Source organism: Plectropomus leopardus, chromosome 8 (assembly GCF_026936395.1).
Source record: "Plectropomus leopardus strain MGB_pleo_1.0 chromosome 8, ASM2693639v1, whole genome shotgun sequence".
Taxonomy (NCBI): Eukaryota; Metazoa; Chordata; class Actinopteri; order Perciformes; family Serranidae; genus Plectropomus; species Plectropomus leopardus.
The window spans coordinates 1,112,872-1,133,360 of record NC_142183.1 but is presented as its reverse complement, the minus strand read 5'-3'; the positions used below and the strand labels follow the sequence as shown (position 1 = coordinate 1,133,360).

Genomic DNA, 20,489 nt, shown 5'->3' with positions numbered 1-20,489 from the left:
TATGTTAATGCTCTTTTTTAGTTGTGTGTCACAAACAAAACATTAAGAGAAGAAGGGAAGCGCTCATTCAACTGATCTTATTTTTACCCGGCTGGGCTTTAAGAGTCTCCAGCAGACGACTTCTGAGGGTAAATGAGAGCACGGCAGTAAAAATCAGCTTCTGCCGCTGCTGGAGAAGAGGGATGGAGGAGGCCACCAAGAAGGGGAGATAATGGAGAATTTATGTTCTCTCTGAGAGGCCCTCTTAGCTGGATTTAATTCTCTTAATAGTGGCAAGATCTCAGCCGGCAACACTCGGGCTCTAACCTGCCCCACAGTTTGAAAGCCGGACGTGGGGAGGAAGCAACAGATGCATAATAAATGAATGAAGCCCTCTGGCTATGGAGAGACGTAATTGCTCTCAGCACCGTTAATGTTTCATGATTTTAATAGCTGCGTTCAAACAGTTTGGCGGAGATACTCGGCAAATGTGCTGATGTCACCAGGATGATGATGCGGGTTAAGAGGTGAGAAGTGAGAGGGCTTTTCCTCTGAGTGGGTGACGCCTTACGCAACGTTACACAACACTCACTCGCTCAGCAGCAGCAGCTCGATTCTCTGACTCTCTGATCTCACCAACATGAGTCCTTATGTAATCAGACTCCACCAACAGCGGGAGAATGGATGGAAATTAAATGTAAATGTGAATCAAATTTGTACTGACTTAGACTACGCACACATGGTTCACACAGCCTACACACTACAATAATGACAAAGCAGCACCTGGTAGGAATGAAGTAAAACATGAAATACATGTATGAAACACTCTATCAGAGGGCTCCTCATTCACATGCACACATCGGCTTATTCAGCTTAAGAAACTTAATTAGTAGAAACACTCTGTCGCCAGTTTTGAGGCACACCTATCTTAAACTATTGCAGTCTGAAACAAGTAGACCAATGCAGTCTCTTTCTGTCAGACACTGTGAAACGATGGTGCTCTTGGTTGACACATTTTTGATATATCTTTACAAAGGACAATCTTGTTTTAGTAGTTTCACTAGAACGATACAGAGTTATGAGGACAACAAAGTCTACAACAGGCAGGTTTCCTTTACAGATTTGCACAAAAAGTAAGCAATATTTTCAAAATGTGGATAAAACACAACGTGGAGCTGACTGCGTTTCCACTGAGTGATGTTGTGCGACTTCTCGTCTGGTGATAACATCCCAGTAACCATGGCGATGGATGCTGAAAACATCAGCAGCTTTATTTCTATTGCAGCCACCACACTAGCCGTCATTATTTCCAATCCAAGACCACGTATGCATGTTATGGAGCCGATGTATCATATCTGTTGTCTGCACAGATGTATAATATATGTATGTTTTGGTGACGGGGCGATTCGATGTAAAAACGTGCAGTTACAAAAGCATTCAGAAAAAAATTCCCTAAAATAAACTCTCTGGTTAAATTAAAATCTTTTAACTTGTTGATGTTTTGTTCAGTTTGTTACTTCCTTTCAAACTACCCCACTTCTTCCTCCTCCCTCTTCTTCTGCCCTCTTGGCTCCCTACTCCTCTGCTCCATGCCCCACTTGACTCTGATGATATGAGATTTCAGTCCCCATGGCAACCGGCGGGCCTCGTGACCATCTCCACTTCCCTGTCTCTAATTCCTGCCCCTTTCATTTGCATAGAAATAACATTTTGGGATGAATGAGCGGTCCCCTCCGGTCCCGCTCTGTGTCTGTCTGAGAGCTCGGAGCATCTTATTTGTGTTCCTGCCCGCCTGGATCAGCGTGGACATTTACCTCGTGATGTGAATGATGAAGCTGACAGCGTCGAGGAGACGATGTGATCTCTCTGAGCTCTGGGCCTCATTTTAATATCGCCTTTGGCCATGTATTTTTATTACACTCATATTTCATCAAACAATCTCACCAACAAGCGGGTAATGACATAATTAACCTACAGGGGGGGAGTGCCCTCGCCGCCAGGACAATGGATTTAATTGGAGAGGCTTCAAAGCAAGGCCGGCCAATCAGAGGGGTCGGAGGGAGGCGGGATGGCGGGCAGAGCGCCGCCGCTGTGCACCGAAAAACAGGCGGCAGCAGGCGGCAACAATGAGTGCAGAGTTAATGAGGTTTTAATGACATTAACTTTGAGGTCCAGGTAGTGCTGAGCTCTGTGTTTTACATCCAGGTCAGTGAAACGGAGACGACTGAAGGCTTCATATCCTTGCAAATTACAGACATTTGCATTTAAATGCACGCCATTATTCTGTAGAAATGGAAGAGTTTTTGAGCACAGAGTAAATTTGGATGAATTCAGATACATGTACGTTTCTTTTTCTTTCTCTTGAATCAAAGCTCATTATTCAGATCCACACAAGCGGCTGCAGGCTGACTTTGTGCCTCCTTCGTTGTTAGTGGTCATAATTCTTCGCCGTCTCCCTCTCAGCGCTGTGCTAATGGACTACCTGTAGGCTCCCTGCACAGTGTCCTGTTTAGAATAAGATTACTTACACCAGAGGTAACTAATAACCTAAATGAGCTTCGGTTACTGCCAGAAGACTTTCTGTAACAAGCTTTCTTTTTTTTATTTTTCCTTTCACTTTCAGTGTGGCCTGAGGATGGTGATTAGCTCGTCCAGGCTGCTTCCACTGCTCAGATAACATGTTAGAGGTTAACTGTGCATGTGCATGGTTACCAGAAGAAGAACCTAAACCTGATCTGATGATCCTGTGAACTTCCCAAAGGTGTTAGTGTTCAAATCAAATCTCAAATCAAATATCAAAATCTAAAGTCTTCTGTCCGACAATCTCATACTGTGAGATTTTAGGTTCTGTAAAGTTGTAAATTATCATCACTGTGTGCAGCTCTTTGCGATTGTGAAAACATTGATCATAGCCATTTTAATATTAGGCTACATGAGAAAACAACAACAACAACCTTCAGCTACAGTTTTAGATGCTGCTAAATCTTCTTAAGGTCTGTGAAAATCTTTTTCATGAGTTTTTAAAGCAGTAGATATTCCTGCAGACCCTCTTCTCCAGTTACCACTCCTCCACGGCTGAGACCATTTTGGCCGGCCTTCAGAGCAGCAGCGGCAGATAGTGAGAAGGACCGGACGCGCTGAAACCCCGTGGGGTCACGGCGGCCAAACTTAGCCCAAGCGGAGACGGAGGCAGAGCCGGAGGAGCCGGAGGAGCCGACTGACTGGCTGCCTAAAAAGGTCTAATCTCATAAGAAGTCTGCTGCCTGCTGACTGGGGAGCGCCGGGACGCCAAATACAACTTTAAAAGCTTTTTCTTTTTTCTCTTTTGCACTCCACATCCCTTTATCACAGACAGGCCATGTGCCACGGGCTGAAAGGAGAACACTCCACAAGGCGGCCTGGCAGGAGACCCCAGTGGAATCATGGGAGGAAAAAGCATGTGTGTGCATTTGTGCTGCATGTTTCTTTTCTTCCAGCATTTCAGTCAAATAAAACAACACTAAATATTTCATGTTATGAATTTCCTCCAGAATAATGCAGCTTTTGTTTTTACATGCTTTCCCCTCTGTTGTTAATATTAAAGGGGGCAGAAACGTCTAAATGGATGCACTGTGTGGGCTGAAGGTCTGTGCAGGAGCAGAAACACTGCAATGCATACAGCCAACAGTATTAACAAACCACACTGACCTGTTTTTTCTATAAAAATATGAAGCCTGGTTGGAAACAACAACATGAAATGCATCATGCAGAGAACAGCTATTATCCATGATTGAATTCACACATCTATTATTACAGTTTCAGATTCAGTCTGATAAATCATCTTGTCCCAGAGCCGAGGCTGGATTAGTAGTCACACTGTGTATCGGGGAGCTGGATGGTCGATGGCAGAACCGGGACATTTCTGTCACTCAGGAACTCATGAATTTGGCTCCAGGATGAATGTTTAAAGAGCTGCTGGTCAGTGGCAGCAGCGAGCGACCGCTTGCTTCTGAAATCTGTCCAGGATGTGATGTGACCCTGGATCAGAGCTGGCTAGTGTTTCCGGGAATGTGTCACGCCCAGGACACGCTGCCTGAGTGTGTGACGGCTGCCTCGCTGAGCTGCTGCAGCTCGCTCGCTCTCAGTGTTCATACTAACAGTTGTTGCTGCTCAGCTGTATTTCCACAGTTAAAAGTACACACTCCACTATGCCACTTTGTATACAGCAGTGCTCTTTCTTCTGTCGAAATTATTTGTATTAGGTATTCATTCTGGTTTGAGGATTACATGCTGTGTGTTTTTTGTTCAGGTTGTGTCGTACTGCCTGCTGAGCCACGTCTCAGAGGATTTTCTGTCAGAAAACAGACAATAGGTTTTCTGAATCTTATTTATGGAGCCTTACAGCCACTGATTTGTTAACATTGTGGTCCTGCAAATGTTTTACAATAACAAGCCCTGTGTTAACAATTTGAGGGATTCTGCTGACATAATTTTTGTCAGAGGGCTTTTATTTTGAAAGGGAAACAGGAAACATTGCGTCATTGTGGCTCTAGCCAATCCTGAACTGACTTCAGTGAGGTTTACGTCTGAAGTTGAAGTCACTGCCATTCATGTCTGTAAGTACCTGATTTACTGTGGGGTGATTTTTTATATATTTTACTTATGAATTGATTTTTTCAATGTCCTTGATGGTATTGAAAAGGAAAGGTCGTGTGATACAGATATATTTTTATCTCTTCTTGTCTGTGAAAGATATCTTTGAAACTGTAGTTTCAGTTCTTCACTGTATATTTGTGCTGAAAACTGCACATCATACAGAAAAACTGTACCAGTCATCAGTCAGCATGAGCTCTGCTGCTGGTTCATCCCACTCGCCTACTGCAATACTGCAAAAATCCCAAAATAAATTCTCAAAAAGATACTTTTTTCATCTGCTGACAAAAAAAACAAACAAAACTGTTAATCAGGTCAACTATTACTCTTTACTATTTTAAAAACAGAAATAGTTTTGTTTTTTGTCATGTAATGTAGAACAGGTGGACCCAAATGGAGAAGACAGCAGGTAACAGAAACTCATAACATCACTTGTAGCTCAAGAAAGCAGCAGCTGAACATCACACAATCAAATCAAGGATCACTGAAAGACTGAGGTGAAAACAAGGACTCAAATACAAGCTGGACTGACAAGGGGATGAAGAGCAGCTGGAGAAAAAGCTCAGGTGAAGTGAATCGGGTGATGAGGCTGATGCAGGTCAGGTGATGAGGTGGGAAAGGAGGGAAAGGCTGCGCAGGAACACAGGAGGAGAAAATACACAGTAACTGAAACAAAAAAACAAGAAAACACATCAATAATATTCAGTGTTTTTCAGTAATCATCTGACCAAGTAAAACAAAGACAGACTTTCTAATGAAGACAAATAAACAAACTTACATTGGAGTTAGAAATATAAAGTTTGTTCAGATTTCATTATACAGACCACAAAAACAGGTGGCCACAGGATTTAAGAAAAGGATTTCAATTAAATATATATGTGGATACTAATCAAAATCATATCAGACTTCTGCTATTTATACATATAAACATGCAGCCCAAAATGCTTCAAAGAGTAAGGTTAAAAAAATATAAAACAATGAAGATGTTCAAAATAAATAAAAGGAAAAGGACAAAAAATAAACATGATAAAAATACAGCGTTCATTCCAGACCGTTCTCATTGCAAACTCATCAAATCATCTACTCTGTCAGTGCATTCACCGCACAAGCGTGACGCCAAAAAAACACCTTCCACGTCCAGCTAGAGCACAGCTGGACAAAAAAGGTCACATGCGAATTAAACACGTAAAGGCGGCGTCAGGTAGAAATGCTGCTCATGACGTGATATAAGAAGTGAGAGTCTGCTTATAGGCCGGGCGGGGAGGCTGATGGGTCCCAAAAACAACTGAGTTTCATGCAGGAGTTTGCTTCTTGTGAGCATGTGTTTTTTTTTCTGCACCTTGCCATGTGCCTCTTTTGCCTAAACCTGACCGTGGTGTCGGTCTGTGTTGGTTCCTACGTGCTGTTGTGTAAACATGCAGACAGTGCAGCGTCATCCCCCCATGTGTTTGGGTTGACATCATGAGAACGGCAGATGCAGGATACCTAGAGCCAAATACGTAGATGCAAAAGTCCACTGACAGCTGTGCAGACTCATGATGGTATCAAGCCATTTTTTTAAATACCCGACATTGAAAAAAGCAATTTATCATTAGATTCAAACTGTGCTGCAATATGGCCACTTTCAGAGAGAAATATTGCAGATATGTAGGCATATTTCTGTTTGATCAAAAGGTAAATGATGGCGATAGAGCTGTAAAGAAAGGTGAAAGTGTATTCCTCTTTAAGTTTGACTCAAGGGGCTGAAGCTTCTAACAAAAGCAAAGATGAACCTGGTCCTTGAACACTCTGCTGTCTGCCTGCGAGTCCTCTGCAGCTCTCAGCATCCATCTGTCACCTCAGCAAAACCCAAAGCAGAACCACTTTATGGAAATGTTTTCTGGCTCGGGGTGCTCGGCTGCAGATGCAAACTGTCTTCGCTCTGAATTATTATAAACCGAAACGCTTAGAGAGACATTCTTCTACATTAATTTTCTTTCTGCTGTGGGATGCGCTGCCTCGTGCCTTTGATGCTGTTCCCTTTCAAAGTAAAACCAGACATGAATTTAACATCGCCGCTGTTTATCTCGGCTCGGGCTCGCGCGCCTTTCAAATGCAGGAAATTTCCTGCGGCCATGTTGCTTAAAACAATTTAGCAGTTCAGAGTTGTTTTAATGTGTCTGTGTGTGGCTCTTCTCAAAGAACTCAGCAGCTCTTTTCAAAGACTAACAGCAGAATTAACATCAAACAACGCCGTGTTTCTCCGTCTTCCAGGTTCCTCCGCACTTGAAAGCAAGTGTTTTACATCCATTTTTTATCAGCCATCTTTGAAGAAGTTGCGGAGATGTCTGCTTACAGTGCGAGCCCGTGGTGTTTGGTTTGGTTTGGGTGTGTTGTCTGTGATCCGACTCGCCGCCTCGGGTCACACTGAGCCTCCTTTGTTCGCTCTTTCTGCTCTTATTTCTCCTTCTGTCCGTTCATTGGTTTCTCCCGGATGCCACGCTGAGGAAAGGGATTCACCTGCGAGAGAAGCAGCGAAGAAAAGAACACATTTCCCCTTCAGCCTGAACAAGTACAGGTCCAACGCGTCCTTTCATCTCTGCAAAGTGTCTGCTTAAATATTTACCCGTCTTTGAGTGTGTAGTTTCTACATTAATAAGTCAGGACGGTGTTAATTTGAAGACATATGAGAGTGAGCCGTGGAAACAGCTGCTACAAACAACCTCTGAAAAAAAACTGCATCATCACATGATGACTATAAAACTAACAGCGGACAGTTTTATTTTAATGTTGAGTTGCTTTATGAATATAAAATTTAAATCCTGCTGAGCTGCTAAAACACTCTCTGCAAACCCGAAACATTTTTCAAGATGTAGTTTTAGTTGAAGATGCTGAATTCAACTTACAAGAAGGACAAGTTTTGATTCAGTGTGCTTTATTAAACCGTTTGAAACCTGTGTCAGTATAACTTTTAACAGTTTTCATAAGTGTCTAAACCTTCGAACTCATCACATCTCATCACATAGGCAATGAGCAACGTGGCAACAAATGTTTAACGAATTGCAAGAAATAAGTTTATATATATATATATATATATATATATATATATATATTTACCATGATTACATATTCCAAATGATGTTGCAGAAAATTATCATTTTTTTGTAGCACTCTTTTTGAGTAATTTTTTGTTTATTTTACTTTTTCTTTCTTTCCTTTTTTTTCTAATTGTCAGGTGATTTTCTTGTACTTTGTCCAGGTCTCCTTGATGGGGAAAACCACACACTCTGTCACAGAGGTCAACGCAGTCACCGAGACGTCACCCATTTGTTTTTAGAGCTAACATCTTGACGCCTTAAGTTCGGCACTCTGGCCGTTGGGGTTTTTTTTGATCCAGAAGTGACGATATTTGGCTAAGAGCTTGGAGATTGTGAGTAGCCAACACATTCTCATCACATGATGTCTCTCTATCGGTGACCTTCTGCATCTACTGATAATGTTTTAGGTTTCCTTCTGCGTCAGTTGTTTACACTCCGGGATGCTGTTACCTTGATGTCAACAAATGCACATGGTGGGATGAAGCAGCACGTCCTTATGTTTACACAACAGCACACGGCGACCAACGCTGCACGTCACCTTGGTTAGGTTTAGGCAAAAAAGGCAATATGGTGAGGTGTAGAAAAAACCCTGTTACATTCAGACAGGAAGAGAAATCCAGACTCCAGCACAGGAGTCAGCCGCCCCTCCTGTCCGCCCTGTGAGCGCATCTCACCCGTTAAATTACGTGATCACCTGTAACATTTCTAAGGCGTCCTTTCGCAATTCCTGCACATGTAACCGATTCGGTCTGGCCTTGCTGTCAAGTAATGCCACTTGTGCACATTGGATGTGGATGCACTTGGTGCTGTCCGTTTGCCGGCATATAAAACACGCCACCAGTTCTGTCTCATCTGCAGCCGTCCAGCTGGACATGGAAGGTGGCTTTTTGAGTCGCTCGTCAGCCGAAAGCACTGACAGAGCGGACGATTTTGGCGACTTTGGAGTGAGAACAGGCTTTTTTACCGGCTGTATGGACTGAACATTAAAAGAGCAAAGAACAAAGGGGACAGGTGCTTGTATTTTTCCTCTTTAAACTGCTGGTTTTTGGTGACGTCTTGGTTTAATGATGTTTTCAGAATAAAGACGGCTGCATATATTTTCTTGTATTCACCTATGTTGAAAGTGTCTCAGCTGTGTCCCACCACATCCTCCACCTCGCCCTCTCTGTGTGATGTCACACACCGTACAGCCGTGTTTGAATGTCCTTTGTGCTGTAACCATGACCAGATCTAACACGGCGGCCACTGCGTGTTGTTTACTCTGATATTCGTGGCCTCGCTGCAGCTGAACAGAGATGAATCGCGGCGTGCTCGCTGTGTGTTGTGCTATAAGTTGGAGCGTCTCTTTAAGTCTGATTCTTGAACATTTATTGTAGTGGGAGAATAAAGCGTCTGTGATGGAGCGTTGTGGAGCAGGGTGAGATAAAGGTTTCCTTTGATTCGATGACAGTCGTGGCTCTGGCTGCAGTGCTGCTTTGGGTCGTGCGTCTGCTGGGAAAAGCTCTGACTTCTCTTTAATATCATTTCTAAAGAAATCACTCGCAGCTCCCGGCGGCTTCGCATATTTTGAGCGCTCAGGGCGCAAAGCAACAGAGGTTAAATAAATTTCAACTTTTTAAATGAAGACCGTCGCTCCTGGAAAGTCTTTCCAGCAGACACTCGGCAACAGCGGCAGCTGTGACCGCCGCCGCCCTCAGCGCTGCCTGACGGTGTCAGCATACAGTGAGGGCCCTTCAATGCAACATGACATCACTTTGATTGACAAGTGACCGACATAGATGACGTCCAGGTGGATTCGTACCTGTAACCTGTGCTCCCCCATCAGTCGGCTGATAGTTACTCTGAATATCATGGTGTTAATTTAAGGTGTGTGATTATTCAGAGGAGGTTTAAGTGGAGCAGCACAGACAGTTTTTATGACAGCAGAACTTTTTCTACATAATGTGATTGAGTACATCAACACGTTCTCATCCCAACTCAACACATGTTGCAGGTCTGTCAGTGAACTTCCACGTCTACATATCACGCTCAAGGTATCCTTCTGTATCTGCTGTTGACGCTCTGGGATGCCGTTACCTTGATATTAACACAAGCACGTGGTGCACATGGCGACCAACTTTTGTTTTCTTTTCATTTCACCAGTTTTACTTTTTACACATTTCTTGCTAATTTTGGCATCTGACTTCTTTTGTTGTAAATTTTGCTCAGGTTTCGCAGGGTTAATGTCCAGATAAACGCACTCAGTGTTCGAGGGGAAAGTTGGGGATTTCTCAATCACTCTCAGTGAAGTCACTTTTGTCATGTAGCGGACGTTAGAGAAACTTAAGCAGCTCTCTGCACATTGTGGTTGGTTATAAGGGGGTTTCCGGGACGCTCTGCTGTGGACAATGTCTTCTTTATTGACGAACTGTTTCTATGTTGACAAGACCTTTGTCTGAGGACAAGGGGCTCTTTAAAGATATAGTTTTTGGGCCTTTTCAGTGCTTTTAATTTATAGGACAGATACAGTGGGAAAAAGGGGAGAGAGAGAAGGGATGACATGCAACCAAGGGCTGAAGTCGGATTCAAACCTGCAACGAAGACACAGCCTCTGGACATGGGGAACCTGCTCTATTAACTGAGCCACCGGGCGCCCCAGGTCAAGGGGTTCCTGTATTGGTGTTCAGTGTGGGGAGGAAGGTCAGAAGTTCTGACGGTTAGTGGTCAAAGTGTTTCCATGTCTGAAGCATGTTTGTGTTTCCGGGAGTCAGTTCATTACAAGGACCTTTGTGTGACCTTGCGTCTGCTCTAAGATGATTTACAGCCACTGCATCATCCTGCGCTCAAGTATGTCATTTTTTCATGTATCCAACACTTGACAGAATAACTTTTTTCTTTTCAGTCTCTCCAGTGATTCACCCATAATCCTCTCTGTTTGCATTCTTTTGGGTCGAGGAGCTTCGCGGCGTCGTCATATATGATTGCATCTTCAGTGCGGTCACCTTGAGCACTTGAATAAGAATGGGCTCTGGTTTTCTCCCACCATCTTTCTTTTTGTTTTCCTCCAAAGGATGTCGAGGGGGAGCTGATGAGAATAATCTACATGCCGGAGAGAGAAAAAGAGAGACGGGGGAAAGAGGGGAACGACGGCGCGTCAAAACTTTGAGACGAGAGGCGATGATGCAAGGCCGAGGCAAGACGCCTAATACCTCTGGCTAACGATCCAGCAACTGGAATGCAAACCCTCGGTGAGTTCAGGTGGGGAGGTTCGGTTGGGGGTGGGGATTTTTAAAAAAATTTTTTATTTAGGAGGGGGCGTGAGGGTGTCACTCAGTTTCGAGGTCTTTGACGTCGTTGTCATTTCCTCTTCCTGCAGAAATATCTAAAAGGCAGCGAGCGATGATCAAGGAGGGAGACTTAAGATGCAGACATGACGCCTCAATGCCGAAGATAACAAGTCTTTTACTCGAAATTCAGGCTTTACTGCTGACTTAGGTATATCCTAACAGGTCATCTGGACACATTTTTACATTGGAAAAGCTTATTTTGTTTGAAAACTTCCTCCAAAAATGCTCAGTTAAGTCTTTTTTTCTGATATTGTAGCAGCAACTCAACTTCTTGTTTCTAATAAATTCATGAAATGAGGGAATCTGCTCTAGGAAAAAAGATGGAGTTTCTTTCTGATGAGGGCCAAATATCATGTGAAATCATTTCTGATGAAAGTCTGCCAATCCTGCTGAAAAACTTTTAGAATTCTTCTCTTCTATAGCTGACAATGACGTACATGTGTCTGCATTTCATTTGTGGTTTCTTTCTGGTGTCTTTTCACTCATCTTATTGCCAAATATTCCCATAAAAAGCTCAAACGCATCAGTGTTTCAGTCCGAATCAAAGGATGTAAAGCTAAAAAGGATTCAGGTGTATCAGCACTTCTCCCCCAGAGATCTCAGGTTAATTTTTGAATGTAATATGTTTTTGGCAGAGAAGAAGTTAAGAAAAGGCAGCAAGGGATGATCAAGGAGAAAGACTAAAGATGCAGACAAGACGCGACAGATAACAAGACTTACATTTTGAAGAGTCATTTAGTCACATTTTTAAATTGGAAAAATGTATTTTCTTAAAGTTTACAAAAAATGTCCAAGTAGGTTTTATTTTCTTAAATTCAACTAAGTTTTGTGCCATTTTTGTGTGCTTGGCATACAAATTTGTTTGTATATTTTTCTCAATGCTGTGTTTTTCTATCTATCCAGATGCACAGATGGAGCGGACCTCTCCGACACCTTGATAAAGTACTACACAGTATTGCACAAGACACAGAGGTGGTGTAAGACTCTCTTGTACAACTTCATGGACATTACCATTGTCAGCACCTTCCTCCTCCATAAAGCAATCGCTTTGGGTAAAGAAGAAGCACCAGTGAACCAGAAGCTCTTCATAGAGACCTTTTGTGGAGCAGCTGGCTGAGGCGGGGTCTCCCTCTTATGCCACAGCGGTACCGCCTCCTGCTCGCCGTGGAGCACACCATAGGCTAGTTAACATTAGCGGGCACAGATACCAGCCAGTGTCACAAGAAAACACTGCAAAAGTGCTCTTCCTGCGACGTACCACGGTGCTTTGACTGGCATGTGAAAAATATCATGCAAGAATACCTCATATATACCTGCAAATATGATGTAAAAACTGAATAGCTGTAGAAAGGTTGCTGTGAATATGTGTGATATGTAAACAGTTTGTTTCACTTTTTTTCTATCATAGCACTTGTTTTTACGTGTTTATGCTTCTGTTACTCTGTATGAGTAATACTGACAGAGGAATCCTCTCAGGCATACAGACTCACTGAGCTTTCAGCAGAGCCCAAAGTTTTGACTGTATGTTGTAGTGTTGAAAAATGGCAGCCGTATGTTTTAACCCTGGCATGTGAACAGAGTTTCCCAGGATCCTTTTGGAGTCTCCAAAAAATCTCCCTTTTTGGAAAGGCCTGGACATACCCTTCGAAAAACCTGTGTAAAATAGTCCTTTTCTGTGATAGTGTTATAAAATTTGAGCTTGGTCTAGATAAACTCTTACATTATGGTCCCACGGTGAGAACAAGCTGATCCCTCCAAGTTACAGTCAATAGCAGTGTCTTTTTTCAAGAAAACATTCAGGAGAGGATAAAAACATTTTTATTTCAGTGTGTTTACTCAATGAAAAATGCACTTACAGTGATTTTTTGGGGATAAAACTTCAGAGTGTTACCTTTCAAATGAGACCATGTGAGTTCATGAAATAAAAATGGAACAAGAACAGCTTATAAATTTACTTTGAGCACGTCTCGAATAGGCATTTTAGGTAAATTACCCTAGAAAACTGATGAAATTAGGGAATCTGCTCTGGGAAAATTTTATTTTTTTTGTCAAAAGCCAATTATCATATGAAATTATTTCTGATGAAAATCTGCCAATCCTGCCTAAAAACTTTCAGAATTTAGAAAGAAAAAGGAAGGTTAGCGCAGCATTTATAGCTGCTTATGATGGAAATTTATTTGCATTTAAAATGTTGTTCATGTCTGGTGCATTTTACTTTTTCTAATTGCCAACATTTAAAATACCAAAACCAACAGTGTTTTATATCAAATCAAAGGACGCAAAACTACAGAGGATGCTGATTAATCAGCACTTATTTTTTGGATGTTTTTGGCAGTGCAGAAGTGAAGAAAATCACCCTGAAAACTTTCTGAATCCTAAAAGACAAAGGAATTTTTCTTCTTCTTTCCGTCTTAAATTATAGCCCAGCAGTACCTGGCCTCCCCCTCTTCTCGGCACACAATGTACACGTAAAAACACGGACGAGCTTCCCTTTTTATCTCCTGACACTTCAAAGGGAATCCATGCAAAATTTAACATGCCTGCTTTACCACCAGTGCGGCTCATAGATCTGTCCGCGCGGCATCAGAGGGAAGGCGTCTCGCTGGGGAGAGGTGGGCGGTGGGTGGAGGTGAGACGGGGGTGACAGGTGGCTCTGCGGCACCGTCAAAACCAACCAAGGAAACTTCTTCCTCTGTGATTCCTTCAGCCACATCAGGCTGCCGGGAAGCTCCGGGGGAAGTCAGGCGGGTTTATCATCTTTAACTGAATGAAATGTCGCTAAACTTTCACACTAACTGCTGAATTCTCCAGGTGCAGCAGGAAAGATCTTTTTTAATATTTTCTTTATAAATCAGTGACTGCAGATGGAGATGTTTTTCTGTGTTAACAGTGAGTTTCTCTTCTCTAACAGCTACAACCAGTCTGAGCACTGGAGCCTGTAATGACTCCAGATCCTCCTGCAGACTGAGAGATTTTTGCAATCTTATAAGTTTAGTGCAGCTCAACTCTGCGACATGGATCTTGGGTGCAATATGAAGTTTGATGTATGTAGACTTTGCGATGACATCACCTACTGAATTGCAGTCTACAACATACATCCATCGATGTTAACACGCAAGAACAAAACATCGTCGGCATGCGTCATCCATCCACGCCGCTCTAGTGGTCAGAGAAAATGTAAACAAACATGGGTGGAGCCTTCGCTATAGTCACATTTATGTGTGTCGAAAAAGTCTGAATAAGAGGAGGAGGACAATGTGGACGCGGTCGTGGCGGAAAAAGAGGACAATTTTGCAACAAGAGCTTCAAGTTCTTATTAACATCTGTAACAAACTAGAATGAATACGATATTTTCACTTGTCATTTTTAAGTTGCAACAACTTCACAAAATAAAGTAAATTCAGCTATATTTCAAGTAAACTGATTTAGATGAAAAGTTAACAGAAATTTAGATGTATAATTATACTGAATGTTATTTTTCAAGGCAATCAGTTTCTAAGCTTATTTTAAGTCAGATCAACTTTAGGAGAAAGTAATGGCATCCTGAGCTGACAGTCTGCGACACCCGTACATGTTTGAGGTACACGAACAAAGCGTGATTCACGTCACGTGCCTTATTATCCAAAGTATAAAGTGAGCATGCAGCCAGCTGTGGTTCTCTAAGGCAGCATTATACAGAGAGAGAGAAGATGATGTGTGTGTGCTGCAGGCTCTCAGAGACAATGCACATTGTTGTGGTTATGGATTTTATAATTTAGCAACATAAATGAAAATGATTTATCATTATACCTATTAATGAAATTTCAGATCGCAGGCTGTTTGAGTAAATATTTCACCTGTTTTCCAGAACAAATCAACCTGTTACAGATAATTTCATGTCTTCATCTCTGAACCGTCACAGTGAAGTCCTCTGAACACTCAGCAACAGGTTTCATTTTAGGAGTGAACAGAGCTGTGAGTCAGCGGGGCCTAAATCAGTCAGTGAAGGCGTGCGGTGTGGACGGGTCAGAACTCAGTCGATGTGTATCCGGGGTCTCTGTTAGTCCGCCTCTGGTCCTCAGTCTGTGGAGCATCAGCAGGTCAGGAGTCTGTGCTCACAGAGCTTCAGAGAGGAGAGCACGGTGACCTCTGAGGTCGCAGCACCGCCGTTTAATCTCTTATCGGAGCTCGCTGAAGGACAGTCGAGCTAATGGAGTCTCAGAGAGGCCGAGAGGAGGAGGAGGAGCCTGCAGAGGGCCGGAGGTGGAGCGCAGCTGGCGAGAGGCTGCAACCACAGAAACATCCTCACACAAACAAACCAGCAGGTCTGCACTTCAGCAAACAGGCTTCAGGCCACGTCTACACGAGAACGGCCCGACAAAAAACAGAAAAGTCTTTCTTTTGCATTTTAAAAAACCCACATTTATATGGTAATATTGTTAAAACGATCTTAGTGTACACGGATACGAAAAAACTAAAAACGCTGTCGCCTGCATGCCAGGCCAGTGGTTGGCGGTGTAACTTTGTAATGACACCGTAGAGAAGACCCCGGGCCTGCGTGAGGTGCGGCAGTGACATCACCATTCTCACAGAATCCGCAGATTGTCAGTTTCCACGGCGACAGAAGGGGTCGCGTCATCAAAAGGTTACACTCTGGAACCTGGTTTCAAAAGTTTTGTTTTCAGGCCCCTAAAATGCCGTTACCATGTGAACAAAAGGCCAAACCATAACAAACGTCTCATGCAAGAACCGTTGTCGAGAAAATGGCCTCCCAATCTAAACATTTGCCCTCAGTCAGTTTCATTTTTAGACTGGATGTGTGTCAGCGTCTGTTAACAGATAAATGAGTCATTAAAGAGAATCAGAAACTACAAACATTTCACCTTTTGGGTATAAAATGTCACATCCTGTGATTTGTGTGAAATTTGAGTTTATGATTTTTTGACTCATGGCCAAAAACATGTTTTTTGAGGTCACCTTGACCTTTGACTACCAGATTCTAATCAATTCATTCTTCAGTCCAATCGGATATTTGTGGAAAATGTGGAAATTTCCTCAAGGCCTTCTTCAGATATTGCATTCACAAGAATGAGATGGCTGAAGGTCACATTGACGTTGACCTCTGACCACCAAAATCTGAACCATCGTTGAGTCCAAATTTGAAGAAATTCCTTCAAGGCGTTCTTAAGATATCACTTTTAAAAAAATAAGACAGACACACAGTGACCTTGATCGTTGACCTATGACCCTCTCAGTCAGTTCATTGTTGAGTCCAAGTGGACATTTGTGATAAATTTGATGAATTTCCCTCAAGGCGTTCTTCAGATATCACGTTCACAAGAACGGGCTGTATGTAATTATGTAAAGACATCCTGAAAACACGATGCTTCCAGCGCGGAGGCATAAAAAGGCAGCAGATTCTGAAAACATATTGATACAAATTGTTGTTTTTTGTTTAAATTTGTAACAGGTGCTTGTTTTTTACATTTACATTTTTGGAGCCAGTAACAGACAGAGTGAGAGTTGTTTTGTGCACATCATGTCTGAGTTTATCTAATAAATGAAAGGTAAAAAATAAAAAGACAAACTCAAAATCCTGGCTGAGAAACAGAAAGGCGGAGGAGCTGAGGAGACGAGGAGGGGCCCTTTGTAGCACTTTATTATTTCAGAGAGATTCATTCTACATTAAAAAAGGGCAGGTCTGCACAAGACCGAACATCCTTCATCCCCTGAGACGGATGTCTAACAAGGCAGCCTGTTAATTCAGCAACAATAATCACTTTACTTTTGGCAGCTCTTCACCTCTCAGGAGCTGCAGAGGACGTCTGCCAGCGTGTTGTCCCTCCCATCAGCATGGACAATCTCCAGGTTGTTTCCTTGCAGGAATTTTCTTCAGTTAATGTCTGTTTTAATTTGACAGGTTTATGAGAAAAGGTAAAGACCACCACGACAGCACCACCGCAGAGCTCCAGCACCAGTACTGCCAGCAACTCCAGTTAGTTTGAAATGTTTTTACTGGAAACTCCAGTCAACAACCTGCTGATGCTCTCAGAGATCAACTAGAAGTTCATAAAAAATGCAACTTTCGGGTTAAACTTGTTTGTAAGCAGAGCAGCTGTGCTCCTCTTTAGTATATTGCCAAGAAGCAGTCAGGTCCTGGAGGTGCAGGGAGGTTCAGGGGAGCCTCCACCTAAAAAAAAGAGCTGCACTATTCAATGTTTTTTGGCCACATCAGCATGGGCTGTAAAATAGAAACAATGAGCTGAAAATGGCTTAAAAACTGCAGTGTGGAGTGATGTTTCTCTGTTGGTTTGTCTGTGACATCTTTAATATCGCACATAATCAGTTTATTTTAATCGAACCCTTGAAGTTCTTCCAAATCTTTGTGACAAATGACAAAGGCATATGCAGCCTGAGTCTACAGGGAAGACGAGCTATGGGCTATATTTAAAATCATGGTGCATGTGCATTAAGGGCGTGTCCAACTACACTTTTTTTTTAGGTTGAATTATAAGCAGCATTGCAAATTATTTTAGCAGTGCCACATTGTGTGTCGAGAGAGGAGTCTGACCATCATTCACATAAAGTTGAATATAGCTGCTTGGGCATCTGGCATGATGCGGCACCTCTTGAAAGTCCTGGAAACTTTTAAACTAACCATTGTTGATCTACATTGAAGACAAAGCTGCATGGCTTATTTCCCACCAAAATGTTTTCATAAAACACATTTCCAGTGTGCACAGCCTATCTGTTAATGTAGAGTCAGACAGCAGCTCTGCTGTGATCTCTGCTATGTTCACATTTTTCACATCACTCATGACACCACCTGAATAATGCTGCTTTTAAATGGCAAGAAATAACTATTGCCATTCTGACTTTAGAGCTGGTTTTTGCTGGTCAATGCTCGATCACTTTCTGCTGTATTAAAACAGCAACATCCTCATGGGTGCACAGATGGGTGCGAGAGCAACGTGTGCCATAAAAATGACAACTTCATCGGTCTGAAACTAGCAAAGACAGCCCAGCTGGCACAGAACGTCAACATGTCAGAAGGATGTAAAATTTTGGTTGGAACAAGAATTGGGTTTATGATGTATTGAATGTGTGTCGACATTAGAATTTCCCGTTGTGTGGACGTTAACATTATGACGTTTTGTAGATGTTGGGTTTTGCTCTCTCTAGGCCTCACAAGCACATATCGTTATTCTTCGTCAAGATGGCATGAGACGTTTGGAAGATATTGGACTTTGGTCACTTATCAACACAACTTCAAACCGACAAAATTTCATCTTTGATCAGTATTCTACATCACATCAACATTGGCATTAAAGGGCCTGACATTGAATTTTAGTCGGCCATCGTCATAACCTAAATTCGACAAAATATCATCATCTTACAATGCTGATGGCCAGCTGGGAGCTGCGCTGTCTTGTGTGTCACTCTGACTGGTGTGTTCATATCCAGAGGCTCTGAAGTTTGAGAGCTGAGAGTCAGCAGCTTTTGCGGCATCAGGTCAGTTGACCATGTCCTCCTCAGCACCGCAGACTGAAGCTTTTAGACTTTGAGAGTGCGGCTCACTGCCATGTTGATTTTGGATTTTACAGCAGAAAATGTTTTCAGTGTGGGTGAAGACATTTGGTAAACTTGGACTTCAGTAAAGTTCAGGTCCAGACCCTGCAGCCGTCTCTGTCCACGCGGTTGCCAGAAAGTTGGCCGAGGTTTGTTGTCGGGTTCAGCGGCTCTGGCAGGTGACCAGGTCTCATTTGGAGATCCTGCTGCTTGACCTTGGAAAAAGAATTAAAAAAAAAATCCACTTATGTATTTGGCTGGTGAAATCATGAAAATGCCTGTTGAAATTTGGCATCCAGCAGCTCCAAAAAACACTCAGTACTGATGTGTAAATTCTCTAAATGCAACACCTGGCTACTCAGCTCCTCCACTGAGTAACAGCTGATTCGTATGCATGGATGATAATACTCTTGGAAGAAAAAAAATCTGAAAATTGAGCCTTCGAAAAAGGTAAATCTCACCCCTGCAGCTTTACATATTCATAAGCACAGACGCGTCTTTGTTGGAAACGCCGAGCGGAGATAATAAATTCAATGAGAATAAAAATATAGCGCTGCTCGGTACATCAGACTTGTTGTTTTGTGCTGGTTGAGGCTGTGGGGAGTCTCTGTGAGCTGAATTTCATCCCTCTGCTTGTTTACTTTATTACCTTGTTGCAAGTTTTTGAACAGCACTCCAAGCGATGGCTTGTCAATTATGCATATTGCATATTAATACTTAATTTTATTTGATTTGCCTTTCCTTTGCTGTTAATCCATGCACAAACAAGCCGTGGATGCTTCAGTGCGGAAGAAGAGCTCTGGTTGCACCGTCTATAGGAAACTGAAATCGCCCCAAAACCACTAAATCTGAGTAATTAACTCCTTCCTTCACGCTTGGCAGAGAGGGGTTTTTATTTTAATGATTTGATTCACTGATCCTTTAAATTTAGCCCCGCAGGAAGAGATGCAAATAAAACTCCATCTTCATTTATTGTCTTTGTGGCCTTTTATGCTGCATATTGAATCAGGCAATAAAAGCCTCATTGAATTTATGAAACACAAAAGCCAAACAGAGCTCGGAGCTCATTCGGTCACTTCACTGATGTTTGACGATGAGATGACTTCCTGTCACCAGGCCGCCGTGTGTTCTGCGTCGAGCGTTCAAAGGACAAAGTCTGATTTCAGATCGATTAGTCAGGCATGAGATGACAGACGAGACGTGCAAGTGTTTGGGAAAAAAGGGAAGATTACACCTGAAGTATCGGCGCTGATCTGCTGATCAATATCCAGTCAAACAGCAGATAAGACTTCAAACGCAGGTTCCTTCCTCCTTCCTGCCTCGCCTCGCTGTGGCGCCGGTGGAGGCAGCTGATGGTTGTCATCTATCAGATACGGCTGAGTATGAATATGAATGTGGAATATTTGACTGCTGCCACATTAACATGTGGAAGTCGACTGCACTCGATAATGTGAAGTGAGAGGATTGAGACGGATCCTCCAGCTGAGCCGCTCCGAGAGACGAACATGAAGCGGGAAGTCAATGATGTCAAATTAACACGCAGCTGATATGAATTATGAGAGAAAGATGGATTCATTTTCTTTAAAAATAAAAACACGTCTCCTGCAGCTCGGCGCGGTTCAAAGATTCTGCTGCTAAACTCGAGTATTCCCACTTTGGTGCACGAACTTCTGCTTTACATTTATCTGACAGCTGCACGCTCTTTGAAGATTTACATTCAACATGAGAGAAAAATGGCTGCCGGCAGCAAAGAATCCGCTTTGTTTCATCTCAAAACACTTTTAGATTTAATCTTTGGATTTTTGGCCACCTGTTGTCACACGAGACCAACCCTGCAACATCCTAACTAGCAGGGAACGTTCCCACAACATTGTCCAACAATACCAACAAGTTGCAATAATTTTGCAAAGAAAACAGTTTAATTTAA

The 20,489-nt window shown here is 42.7% G+C and overlaps 1 long non-coding RNA gene across 1 annotated transcript; it reads left to right on the top strand.

The window, feature by feature from the left end:
* Window positions 1-4,502: 4,502 nt before the first annotated feature.
* Window positions 4,503-12,912, top strand: LOC148188809 (uncharacterized). The gene is made up of 4 exons (XR_015777116.1): window positions 4,503-4,574; window positions 10,738-10,915; window positions 11,044-11,162; window positions 11,918-12,912. It is a non-coding gene; the product is annotated as an uncharacterized LOC148188809 (long non-coding RNA).
* The last annotated feature ends 7,577 nt before the right edge of the window (window positions 12,913-20,489 follow it).